This window comes from Lissotriton helveticus, chromosome 3_1 (genome assembly GCF_964261635.1).
Source record: "Lissotriton helveticus chromosome 3_1, aLisHel1.1, whole genome shotgun sequence".
NCBI classification, from domain to species: Eukaryota; Metazoa; Chordata; class Amphibia; order Caudata; family Salamandridae; genus Lissotriton; species Lissotriton helveticus.
The window spans coordinates 2,112,307,234-2,112,319,382 of record NC_136061.1 but is presented as its reverse complement, the minus strand read 5'-3'; the positions used below and the strand labels follow the sequence as shown (position 1 = coordinate 2,112,319,382).

The 12,149-nt window shown below is 44.7% G+C and overlaps 1 protein-coding gene across 2 annotated transcripts in view; it reads left to right on the top strand.

Annotated features, from left to right (window-relative positions):
• The window catches only part of MAP1A (microtubule associated protein 1A), a 546,065-nt gene that overhangs the window by 317,292 nt on the left and 216,624 nt on the right, over window positions 1-12,149 (top strand). The gene's annotated exons all lie outside the window — the stretch shown is intronic.

Genomic DNA, 12,149 nt, shown 5'->3' with positions numbered 1-12,149 from the left:
GATTAAAAACACATTAAAATCTCATTACAATATACAAATAAATTTCTAAGGTGGGAGACAAAGCCGAAGGAATAAATGAATCCTATTGGCATGAGATCAGTACACAAGTCGCAAATGTAATCACACTCCGATACACAAATGATTATTTAGCTCACAGATGTCGTCACCAGGACTTTAAGTACTTCAACTCATAGGGGGCATCGACGCGTTTCGGTGGGCACAATGATTAAAAGGCCAACACCTTCTTCAGGATATCATAGATAGAATCCCACACATAAAAAAAACAGCTCATTAAGGGAAGATTTGCAGTCTCATGTTTTGTCCGAATTAAAAATGTGATGCCATTTTGAATGAGGTGTTATGGTATAAAAGTATTTGTGTAATATAAGTTGTACCTAAAAGGGAATTTCTTTTTTGACATTCAGTAGTGAAAGAGCCTGGATTAGAGGGGTTTTGCCTGCTTCCTGGTTCGTCACAATGTCTAAGAGTGCAGGAAACTGACTCTGGCCTTCCCCTGTCCAAGGCAGGCCAGGTGATAGAGGCCATCATTGCTAAGGTGGATGTGTCTTGTAACCTCCCTTCCTTACTGCTGCACAGGTTGAAGGGCACTTATGAGCCAGTCGACTTCATCCTAACATGCTTCTTGAGTCCACAGCAACTAGGAATGTGACACCAAAACCTCTGAGAGAGGCCTGCAGGTTCAGCTAGTGCAGCCTCATGTACAACCTGTCTAGAAGTCAGATCACTTGTGCTGGCCTATTTAGGATAGTCCACAGATACATCACTCAGCCTATGCCTTGGAAAACTATGTGGCCATCTTCAACTCTTCTTCTCCTTCCTCTTAAGTTCTAAAGGATAAGCATTTGTGAGAGAGACTTCGGTGCTCAGGAAACCGAACTGTGAAATCTTGGCAAATAAAGTGCCAAGAAAGATACACCATTGTGTATATTGTGCTTCATAAAACCACAATAATATAAAATAACAGGCAGTAGAGTGCTGGGATCTCCTTCCTTACAGATGATCTGATTAGATCACAATGAAGATGGTGGGAGTTTGCGAGGTAAGATCTACTCCAACTGGTGGACGCTTTACATTCTCCTCAGGTAGCAACTCTCAGTCAACCTGAGGAGCGGAATGAATAAGCGAGACTCCTAATGAGGGGCTCCTCATGATACATTGAGAGGGGAGCAAATTGCTGCTGGGTTTCTTCCTGCTGGCCTTGTCTTCCCCCTGGTATCAGGCTGATGGGTGTCCTTTCAGTATGTGAATTGTCAGTCCCTTCAACCTGGAACCAGAACCCATCAGCTTCCACAGACAACCAGCATCACAAGTACCTGATGATGTGGAATCATAATGGCTGTTGACAGCAGCTAGCAATAGAAATCTGTAAGCATGCCTTTGTTTACAGCCCACGTTTGGAAGTCCAATAGGTAAGTGAGAAGTTCAAAGGGTGCAGAGTCTCCAAGAGGAATTGAGCATTTGCCAAAGGATGAGTCAGGGAAAGTCTATTCCCCAGAAAAACGTTATTTGCTGCATAGGACAGTGTTTGCTAATTTCAAAACTGACCTCTACTTAAATCAACACCACTTGTGATGCTCCAACACTTTAACTATCTAGCATCGTCCAAAAAACGAATATTTCAGCTGCTTTTTATTTGGTCTTTAGGACCAATCTTAGCCGTCAGTACAAGGAGCTAAGGGCCAGATGTAGGTAATCTCAATTGACCTATTCTTAAATACCGAATCATACCGATTCGGTATTTAAGAATAGGTAAATGGGATGTAGGTATTTTTTTGTTAAAAATTACCGAATCGGTAAGTTTCGGTAATTACCGAATCGGTATTTACCCATTTGGTAATTGCCATTCATTCCTATGCAATTACCAAATCGGTAAATACCGATTCAGTAAAAGGGGGAAAACATTGAAGGGTGGCAGGGTGTCACTTTGACACCCTGTTGCACCCCTCAATTGTGTATGGGTGCACATGTGGCACACATATGTCTGCCACATTGCACTGTTGAAAAAGCAAAAAAAATGCTTTTTTAAAGGTTTTTATTATTTACCACCAACTTGTAGTTGGTGGTAAATAACAAATCCTTAACTGAGGAATACACCAACTTGAGTGCTCCCTACATCCTGGATTCGGTAATTTACCGAATCGGTATGTTAAGAATTCGGTATTTTACCGAATCCTTAAATTACCGATTCAGTAAAATACCGAATCCTAAAAAAATGCCACCTACATCTAAAAAGCCCAATACCGGTCGGTAACGACCGAAATTCGGTAATTTCGGCCGTTACCGACCGGTCGGTAATTTCGGCCGTTACCGACCGGTATTGGGCGACCTACATCTGGCCCTAAAACTCTAGACAGAACCATCTTCTTGTGGCACTGTAGGACTTGATATCTATCAATTCTTCCTGCTATCCTTGAAGTTCCATGTGCCACTAAAATGCCTTAATGCAACAGTCCTGTTCCTCCTCAGCATTCCTAGGTGTTGTGTTTTGGCACAGCACGCCCCAACACCATTGTATGCTTTGGTGGGGGTGTATGTTATAGACCCACTGCCTGTTAATCAGACACAAGGGGACACATCTGTTTTACTTTACTGGGACGGCATTGAAAACTGGAAACTTAAGCTGCAACTGTGATAACACAAATGTGGTTAGAAACCTGCTGCAGTCTGGCCAGGATCAGCTTACAGTACAGGAATATCCATACACTGTTCTGATGAGCATCTTTTTGGAAGAAAACGCTTCAAGTTTTTGGGAGGTGGAACTTCCTGTTATGCCATGTCAAAAAGTAAAAAAGTCTAGGCGCCAGCAAGCCCACCCTCCTTTACCATATCAAAAAAAGAAAAAGAAGTACTGATTTTTAAAACAAGCTCTGGAAAAATCAATCTGCTTGGTTTGCCTTTTCAGTCCTAACGAACGTGTTTAATTATAAAAAGAAAAACATGCTACAGCCAAGTCTGATGGCTTAGTGAACCAATGCCTCCACTGTTGGGGCCTGTGTTTGACCTCATGGTCATGGGTTCGAATCCTAGCGGGTCCACTCATCATTTCAATCATCTGAGGTGATAAAATGAGTACCATTGAATTAGGTTACAATAAGCATCTGTGATTCAGCTTCAATATACCGTCTGGGAGAAAGTGCTCTTTACAAATACACGTTACGATAAAAAATGATTGCTTTCTATATACCATGCGTCTATGAGGTAAATAATTTATCGTGTCATGATTCAATTTACTTTTAAGACATAAAACTGCCCCTCACGCATTATAGTGCATCACCACGTCAGCGCCACTTTAATGCTCGGTCCTGTCTGGCGCTTCGATTTTTCAGGGACTGTTGTGGCCTTTGTGACTTCATTCTGCTCCTAATCCGCAAAGTTGCTGAACTGGGTGTTTTCGTGTGCGAGACCAAAAATACCACATAAATCTGAAGGCAGGGATGTAAAATAGAACAGGAAGCGGCAAGGGGCCGGGATTGGGCACGGTCGGAGCAGCGTGGGCAGATGGCGCGAGGCGCGCCTGGAAACATGAAACCAAAACGAAAGGAGTTCTCGTTGAGGAATGAAATTAGACACCGGCTGCAGGTGCGCGCGAGGACCAGGCTGCTTCCGTACGAGGGTGCCGAGCGTCGCAGCTGACAGACCGCCACACTGGCTCTGTATCTGCGCCCAAGCCGGCGGGACAGACATCTGTTTGCATCTGGCGCGGCGCAGTGTGCGTTCGGCGGAGGGCTGAGCCCGCCAGCTTGAAGATTCTAATTCTGTTTGGAAATGTCAAAAAACAACCCAATTTATGCTTTTGTTTTCATTTCTTAGCAAATTATCTCTGGCTGACTCATTCAGACACCCACGGAGTAGCCTGGGTAAACAACTGGTAATTGGATGTTTGAAATAAAACACTGGGCCGCCTTGACCCTGTACCGAAGACGACGGGAGGGGCGCCGAGCTCGGGGCGTCTCAGAGCTCTTACCGCCTCTCACCTCAACATAACATGTAGGGCCATATTATCAAGCAAGGGCGATACATTATCGCCGCTTTTATCGGCAGGAAACTGCCGCTAAAGCGGCGATAATGGGCTCGATAATATGCCCCTGTGAATTCCCATAGAAGCCCGGGTTAACACCAGAACCTGGGCTTCAATGGGAATACACAAGGGCATATTATCAAGCCCATTATCGCCGCTTTAGCGGCAGTTTCCTGCCGATAAAAGCAGCGTTAATGTATCGCCCTTTCTTGATAATATCGTAGTCTTTTATTTGAAAAGTTTCCAGAAATTAAACATTATCTGCTGATGGGTAATAACATGGCGGGCGCACTTGGCAGGATCCGATATCAGTATGCCCACAGTGGTATTAAAAACCCCGATAGCACATGGTGTGAAATGTCACACATTGGTATGCCAGGTGTACGAAAGTAATACGCAGCGCCACGTATTGCAAACTGCATTCTAGGGAGTGATACCTAGCTATCAAGCAAAATCTTTTATTACTTCCTTTCCCTGAACCCATTGTCATAGTGTATTCTTCCCAGAATGCACCCAAACAGAGCACTCTAATTTCAATGTGCTATTCTTATTGACTTCTCTATCAACTTTATATTGTCGAGGAGTTTTGAGGAGGCTTGACAGGGATGTCTGTCGAGGAATCTTGAGAGAGACATTTACAGGAGGAGGGGGAGTCACCTTGACAAGAAAGGGGCAATCATACGTGTGCTCCATATCTCAGAGAGGAGATTCAAAGCCTATTTAGTCTCTCTGTTTCCTTCTACCCTGCCCTTCACCATAGATATAGATTGTGCCCTCAACATAATTCTGACAGCTGCTGCAGCCAATTGTTTTACCTGGAGCTTGTGAAATATATTTGCTCGGAGAATTAATAGACAGTTTGCTGAGACCTACTGGCCTTGAAAGTATCCCCTATCAGACAACGATGCATCGTCACCCGTTACTAATGAGGTGGAGAACATGACACATAATTCAACCACTGGCCCTGCTTTCTGTCATTTAATCACCTGTTCATTTCTGCAAGGTTGCTCATCTCTTAGCAAAGCAGTAAGATGAACATGTCAGGGCAAGGAGGCGAGGCTCTGGAGAAATCTCGACACAATTGCCCGCTCTTTTAAATGTCTAAATAGATGTTAGACATCTAGTTAGACATATAAAAGAGCGGGCAAAAAAATACTCAATGGACTACACCAGAGACCCTGCGAGAGAAAACCTTGCTTCCTTTGAGCAGCAGATTGCTGAGGTCTTCAAGAATTAGGAGCTTTGTCAAGCTTCCTTCTCCCTGACTTCAGTGGTGGTAGAAGCCTTTTCAGTCCAGGGGTCAAGCTAAGGAACTCCCTTCACAGGAACATTCAATGTGAGCTTTCTACCAACAAGTTTAAGGCAGCTATCACGGCCTCGCTAATCACCCAGCGTTCCTTCTAAGTCGTGCCACCATGACACATTAGATCAGCGCTTGGAAGAGGCCCACCGTAAAGATGATTTAGAAGTATTTTCATTTCACCTTTTCATGTCAGACGGAGGTCGCAAGAGTGGCACAGAGGATTAGTTGGAACTGAAAGAGGGATCAGATTTGGCTCTGATCTGGGCTGGAGTCCCCTCACTGCTACAGTTTACACAACAGCCACATCTACCTCCATTGTAGCTATCATTTGGGGGTAGTATGGTGTTGCTGACACGCAGTAGATGTAATGAAGATGTCCACTAAAATGACTGCCTTTTATACTTTGTGTTGAGAATCATCAATACTCTGACAAAGAACTGTGTGGTGTGATTCTCAGCATGTCGCATGCAGTAACTTTACTGTGGTGAAGGAACATGTTTTGTTAAATTCGGTGCCTCACTAAAAGTCATTCAAGGCACAGAATCTTCTCTCTAACCAATTAATGTCATCAGATGATCAATGCTTTATGGAGTTTCATACACCACAGCCCTGTCACCACTTCTGCTTTGTTTAAGTTTGCAAGATTGCCCACGTGTTTATGGGCTTTGATCCTGTTTGTAAATGTGATGAAGAGACCCAGAGCCTGCATGGATCTCAAGGCACCCAAGTGCCAAAGTAACAGAAGTGAGATCACACATGCCTCGATACAGCAGCTGTAGGCTCCAGGAAAGTCACTTCCTGTGACATGTGCATTTAGGACCTTAGAAGGAAGAAGTAGATGACCTTTAAGAAAGTGAAACCGGACCAGACTGCAGCTGGTTCTATGGTTCTCCATACATATTAAGTATGGTAATTTTATTATTTTTATGTTGTAGCAGAGTGACAATATGTTGGTCCTGACGAATGCCACAAACTTTTAGTCATCAAGGCAGAAACATGTTAACCTGACATATAGGGAATGGAATGGAATGGAATGAGGATTTGTAAAGCGCGTTGGCTACCCAGGGGCGTCCCAGCGCTGATAGGAGCTTGAGCTGAGTCTGAGAGGCTGGAATAGGAGAGGTTAGGTGAAGTTTTAAGCCGAAGTTTTGCTGAATAGCCAGGTTTTAAGAGTCTTGCGGAAGGTGAGGAGGTTGGGTTCAGATCTAATATGGAAAGGGAGGGAGTTCCAGATCCTGGCTAAGTTGTAGGAGAGAGAGCGGCTTCCACATCTGGCCTTCCTAATGCGTGGTACTGAAGCGAGGTGGGAGGTCGCGGATCTGAGGGAACGGGTGGGCTGGTAGGCTTTGACGAGGGGGAAATTGATGGAGGGGCCTGTTCCCCAGAAAGAGCGATGTGCAATGCACATGCTCTTAAATTCGATTCTGGACCTCACCGGGAGCCAGTGAAGATCTTTCAGTCTAGCTCTTACTGAGGTACGGCGAGGGATACCCAGGAGAATTCTTGCCGCACAGTTTTGGATAATCTGGAGTTTGTTGAGTGTGGATTGAGGTGCCCCAAGATATAGGGCATTTCCACAGTCGAGGCGGGAGAGGATTAATCCTTGAACCATAATTCGTCTCGAGTGGGGAGGGAGGAGAGGGAGGATTTTACGAAGCAGTCTCATCAGTCCGAAACAAGTAGCAGCAAGCTTGGTGGCCTGATGGTTGAAGGAAAGAGTGTGGTCAAGCCAGATGCCTAGGCTCTTGATTTGCTCCTTGGGTTGCGGGGGACTCCCTAAACAGGGAGGCCAGATAGGGTCAATGGTTTTTGCGATGTTGTTTCCAAGGAGCATTATCTCTGTTTTGTCCCCGTTAAGTTTAAGACAAGAGCCAGACATCCAGATAGCAACTGCTTCCAGGCACTTGTGTAGATCGTGATGAGAGTTCAGGGGGGGTCCAGTGCTACCACCAGCTGCGTGTCGTCCGCATAAGTGACGATCTTTACACCAAATGGGCGGACGACATCAGCTAGGGGGCGTAGGTAGACATTAAAAAGGGTAGGGCTCAGGGAAGAGCCCTGAGGCACTCCACAATTAAGGGGTCTACTAGCAGAGGTGAAATCCTTCTCAAACACCCTGAAGGATCTGTCCCCCAGAAAAGATCTCATCCAGTTGAGTGCAGTCCCTGACAGTCCAATTCCTCCAAGACGGTGAAGCAGAGTGTTATGGGAACATCCATACCCCTATTCTCACACTGTTTTTACTAATATCCGCCCAGCACAATCATTAAAGCTTTGTGTCCTTTGTGGAGATAGTTTTAATTCACTATTTTCTTTTCATTTTTGAACTCTGCCGCTCACTCATCGTAACATTGGATGTAATTAAAACACCTCACGCTCCTCTTCGGAGGGAGAGTTGTATCCCACACTGTGTACCTTGCGGTCTCAGTGTGCAAGAGGGAACCCAATGATGAAGCATGTCAACTTCGGGTGAGTGAGGGTTCTCGTCTTTAAGACAATGATTGTCCCTTTAAGGCATGATTTTCCTTATTTTTCTTCCCTTGTAATACTTTTTTTGTGTCAACTTACGATTTGAGTATAGTTGCCAAAACCATCCGGGTATTTTTTGTGAGAATCACACACAATTTGACACCAAATAATTGCGCAGGTTTGACTTTTTTCCCATCCATAAGCCCTTAAACCCTTATTTGCTAATGAGTTGCTAGGAAAGGGCAGTAGGAGATCTCCATACATTAAACGCACCTGGAAGAGCCTTTTATGCTTTCTGTTCCTGCAAGTGCACTGTTAATATATGAGACCAGGGGTAGGAAGGATGGTGCCAAGAATACCATCGAGCAAGCTAGGGTCAGGAGCTACCCCTGGTAACCCCTAACTGACGCCAGTGAGACCCTGCTATAGCTCCAAGGGGAGGCAGGAAAAAGGTAGACATTGGTGATCTGTCTTGAGAAGACGACCCACATGGCTATTCTACATCCCAGCACCTATGGCAGTAAATAATTCGGTGGTGCAAATTGGCATCTGGCTTTCTTTAAAAGTGATGAGATCCACCAGTTTCCTCCATTACAGTTTAACTAAAATGAACCCTGCTTGCAGGAAGGACACAGAGTGACAGTAGTTCAAGCCCCTGTGATGCCCAGAGTACAATAGATGACATTGTACCTGGGCTCCAAAATAAGCAGACACTAGATGCACATGCTGTACATAACAGAGCAATCATCACCGTTTATGGTCAAATAACATCACACCGGGTGAACTCCGCAAGAAAGAGTCTGAAGCTGGGGGTCTCATAATCTGCCGCTGCAGTTGGTTTACTGACAAAGCTCGTTTGAGCTCTTAGATTGGACTGAAAATCATAATTCGGCTAGATTCATGTGGTCCAAGGAAGACGCAAAATGTCTCTTCTTGCAACACCAGCAAGAAAGACTGCACAGTAGAAGGCCTCTGAAGAGGAGAAGTTCCTGGATGTGCAATGGGGCTTTCACTGGCCAACATATCGCTGAACCCAGAGGAGGTAGCAATAGTTCTCCGGCTCTATCAAGCCTCTTCTATTTATTTATAGCAAACATAATCCTACATAAGGTCTTAGCTAGCCTACAATGTGCCTTACGGAGCAATGGACCTATCTGTTTGCAAGTCTCAGTGTCCAGATACATTGACGCTGGCTTCTTCTTTCAAGATGAATATCCCCGAACAATTGCTTGCAACGGTGGAGAAGCCATCGGGCCTCCACCTGTAAACACGAACTTCCAATCCTGCTCAGAAAGAGTGAGTATTTTGGTCATTTCAGACGTCATAAAAAGCCTCCTGTTGCAGAATAGCCTCATTCTTTTGCGTGTGACTCAAATATAATTGCACTATGTATTTTGGAATAATTGCACATGTAATGCTATTTACTGCTTGTTTGTTTTGCATGCTGTATTGTGTGTGTATGTTCTGTGATTTAAAGTTACCAGGAAGTGGTGTAGGTGCTTATGAAACAACAATGAATAAATAAAGTGATCCGAGGCTATGATGAAACCATCACTTTATTGTGATCGAGGTTTTGAAGGATTCACCGCACATCTGATATTTGAACCTTTCAGATTTCAACAGGATAAACTGGACTACATTTGATCAAAACAAACTGCTTGAAAAGATGGAAAAAGTGCGGTACCAGGTGCACAGAAGCCAGGGTATCCCACCTTCGTGTATTTACCAGGCGTGGTATTACCCTACCCTTCTTGGAATGGGTCCTTGAGTAAAATAGGATAAACAGTTGCAAAAAGACAGGATATGGAGGAGTGGTGATATTTTATTTGGTGATTGTATACATTGCTGCTATGTGGCTACTGAGTGCAGTGCAGTTGTCAGCAGATCATTTGTTAAGGTGACACCAGTGAAGTTGACATTGGAAGGTTTTACTCCGTGTTTTGAGTTTTTTTCGAAGGGCAGGCTGATTAGTGACATTTTAATCCGTTTACGTAGTCACAAGTAACTATGTTCTGGTATCATCTCAGGGTAAGGCTCTGTTCTCTCAGTGACCCGTTGAAGAAACTTGGGGCCTTATTTATGAGGCCAGGTGTCAGTTTTGCCCTGCTGTTGCGTCACTTTTTGTGACGCAACGGCAGCGTAAAACATGCCCCCTGTTGCGTTCTATTTACAAGGTGACGCATCTAAGCAGATGCGTCACTTTGTAAACCCCTGCGCTACATTATACCTGCGCCAGGTATAATGTATGCAGAGTGGGCGTTCCCACACAAGAAAGCCTTGTAGAAGTGATGCAGTGAAATCTATGAGATTTCACTGCGTCACTTCTAGGCTGCCATTGCGTCAATTTCTTACGCCTGCCTCACAGCAGGCACAAGACTGATGCAAGCCCTTTCACATGGGGCTTGCCCCATGTAAAAGGACACATTGCTGGGGTTGCGTCACTTTTGTGAAACACTACTGCAATGCGTCTTTTTTGCATCCAAAGTACGTCAGAAATACTGACGTATCTGTAACTCCTTGCGACAAAACGCATCATACTGTAAATATGACGCATCCAGCATGTCGCAAGGAGGGCGCCTTGAAATGTGACGCATTGCTGTTTTCACGCAGCGATGCGTCACTTTTCATAAATTAGGCCCTTGGAAACTAGTGTGTTAATGGAATGCACGATGACCAATCCTAGGTGGCTGGCTGGTGCACAATGGAGTACCAATTTATGGAAACATGAAGAGCTGTCCATGTGCAGCCTGCTGAGGACTGCTGCAAGGCACAGTTTGCCTTCCACTCTAGGTGCCAGGGCTTGGGCAGAGATGGGGCATGGCTGGCCCTATGGCGCATCTGAGAAGGTTCTCTGCATAAGGTGCAGGTGTGAAGAGGATGTCCCTGTTTCCTAAAGATGCTTGTTGTTGCCAAGTAGAGTGCTGATACTATTTGTGAAACTAGAACATGTTTCCCCCGGGGATTCCCTTAAAGAACACACGTTTCCCCGCTGCATTTCAATAATTCACGAGAGTGAGCGTTTGATGTCAGACGCTGGAGAGAAGACGTTGACTGAGTTAGGAATATTGACAAAGGTGAGACTGTGACTGTTGTATATTTCCATACCACATCAAATCATGATATCGAACTTTGTAAAAGGCAGAATATCTTACACAAAAATAACTAATACATGCGAATTTTGATACAAACAAAAAATGTTGTTTATGCAAGCCTTGAAAGACATCTAATTAACTACCTTTTCTATTACAAAACTACTGGAAGCAGCCCTGCTCCCGAATTCTGACATATGATGCCACCCAGTCCGCTCTCGGGGCATGGACAGTTTCACCTGAGAGTGTTCATATGTGACATGTTGTGTCACCAATGATGTTCAATGCCACCTGCCTATATGTTTCAATGTTTGCCCCAGATGTAAGTGAGCAATGTCCTGAACATTGCTTACTCGAAGGCTAGCTGAGGGAGAGATTGTTTGCAGCATTTAGACTACAGGCGTGTGTCTTAAGAGAATCCTGCAGATGGTGTCAAGAGAGGGGTACACTTCTAGGCGGGAGGTGGGTCTGGAAATTTGAGCGGTGCTCCCTTATCCTTGCATGGGTACAGCATGATCTGTTCTGTGTTGGGATTCTCCACTAGGTTGTTTTTTGTATTCTTTAATATTTATTTTCTTTACAGATTTCTTAATCATATTGAGTAGTGCTTTCTGAATAGTGTGGCCATGATTGAGGTGCACTTGGGTCTTGCTGCACCTGTCAGGTAATGAGCGGAACGTGGGGCGTGAACTCAGGATTGCAGCTGTTAGCACTGGACTTCCTACCACTGGAGCCGAGGTGCATGAAACCAGTAAGACTGCCCTGGTCACTTTTACTTTAGGAAGTGTATGCTCCTTAACAGCCAATAGAAGGGAGTTTAGTGCTAAGGGTGGGAGAATCAGTCAACTGTAGGATGTCTTCTGAGGGGAGTCATTGCACTTCCGCTAGCCCCAGCCCTTTGCTAGTGTGACATGCAGAAGCAGAATGAGATTGCTGGAGTTGGTAGGCATGACACACCTTTTGGTCTAGCGGTCTTACAACTTACCCATATGAAGCGGGTATCCTGGGGTCTGACCACCACCGTTGACTGCTGCCACTAGTCATTGAAACAGGAATGAATGCGTGACACATTGATGCATAGCCGCTTTTTACCTTGAGATTGGTGAAATGAGTTAGGACTGGGGGTATGAACAACCCATATTTATTGCATGAACTAATGCGGCACTCGTCTGAAATGTCATTCTATGTAATTCTGTTCCATCTGTGTATGAATAGTTTGCATGTTGCATTTTATAGCAATCTTTGCAGT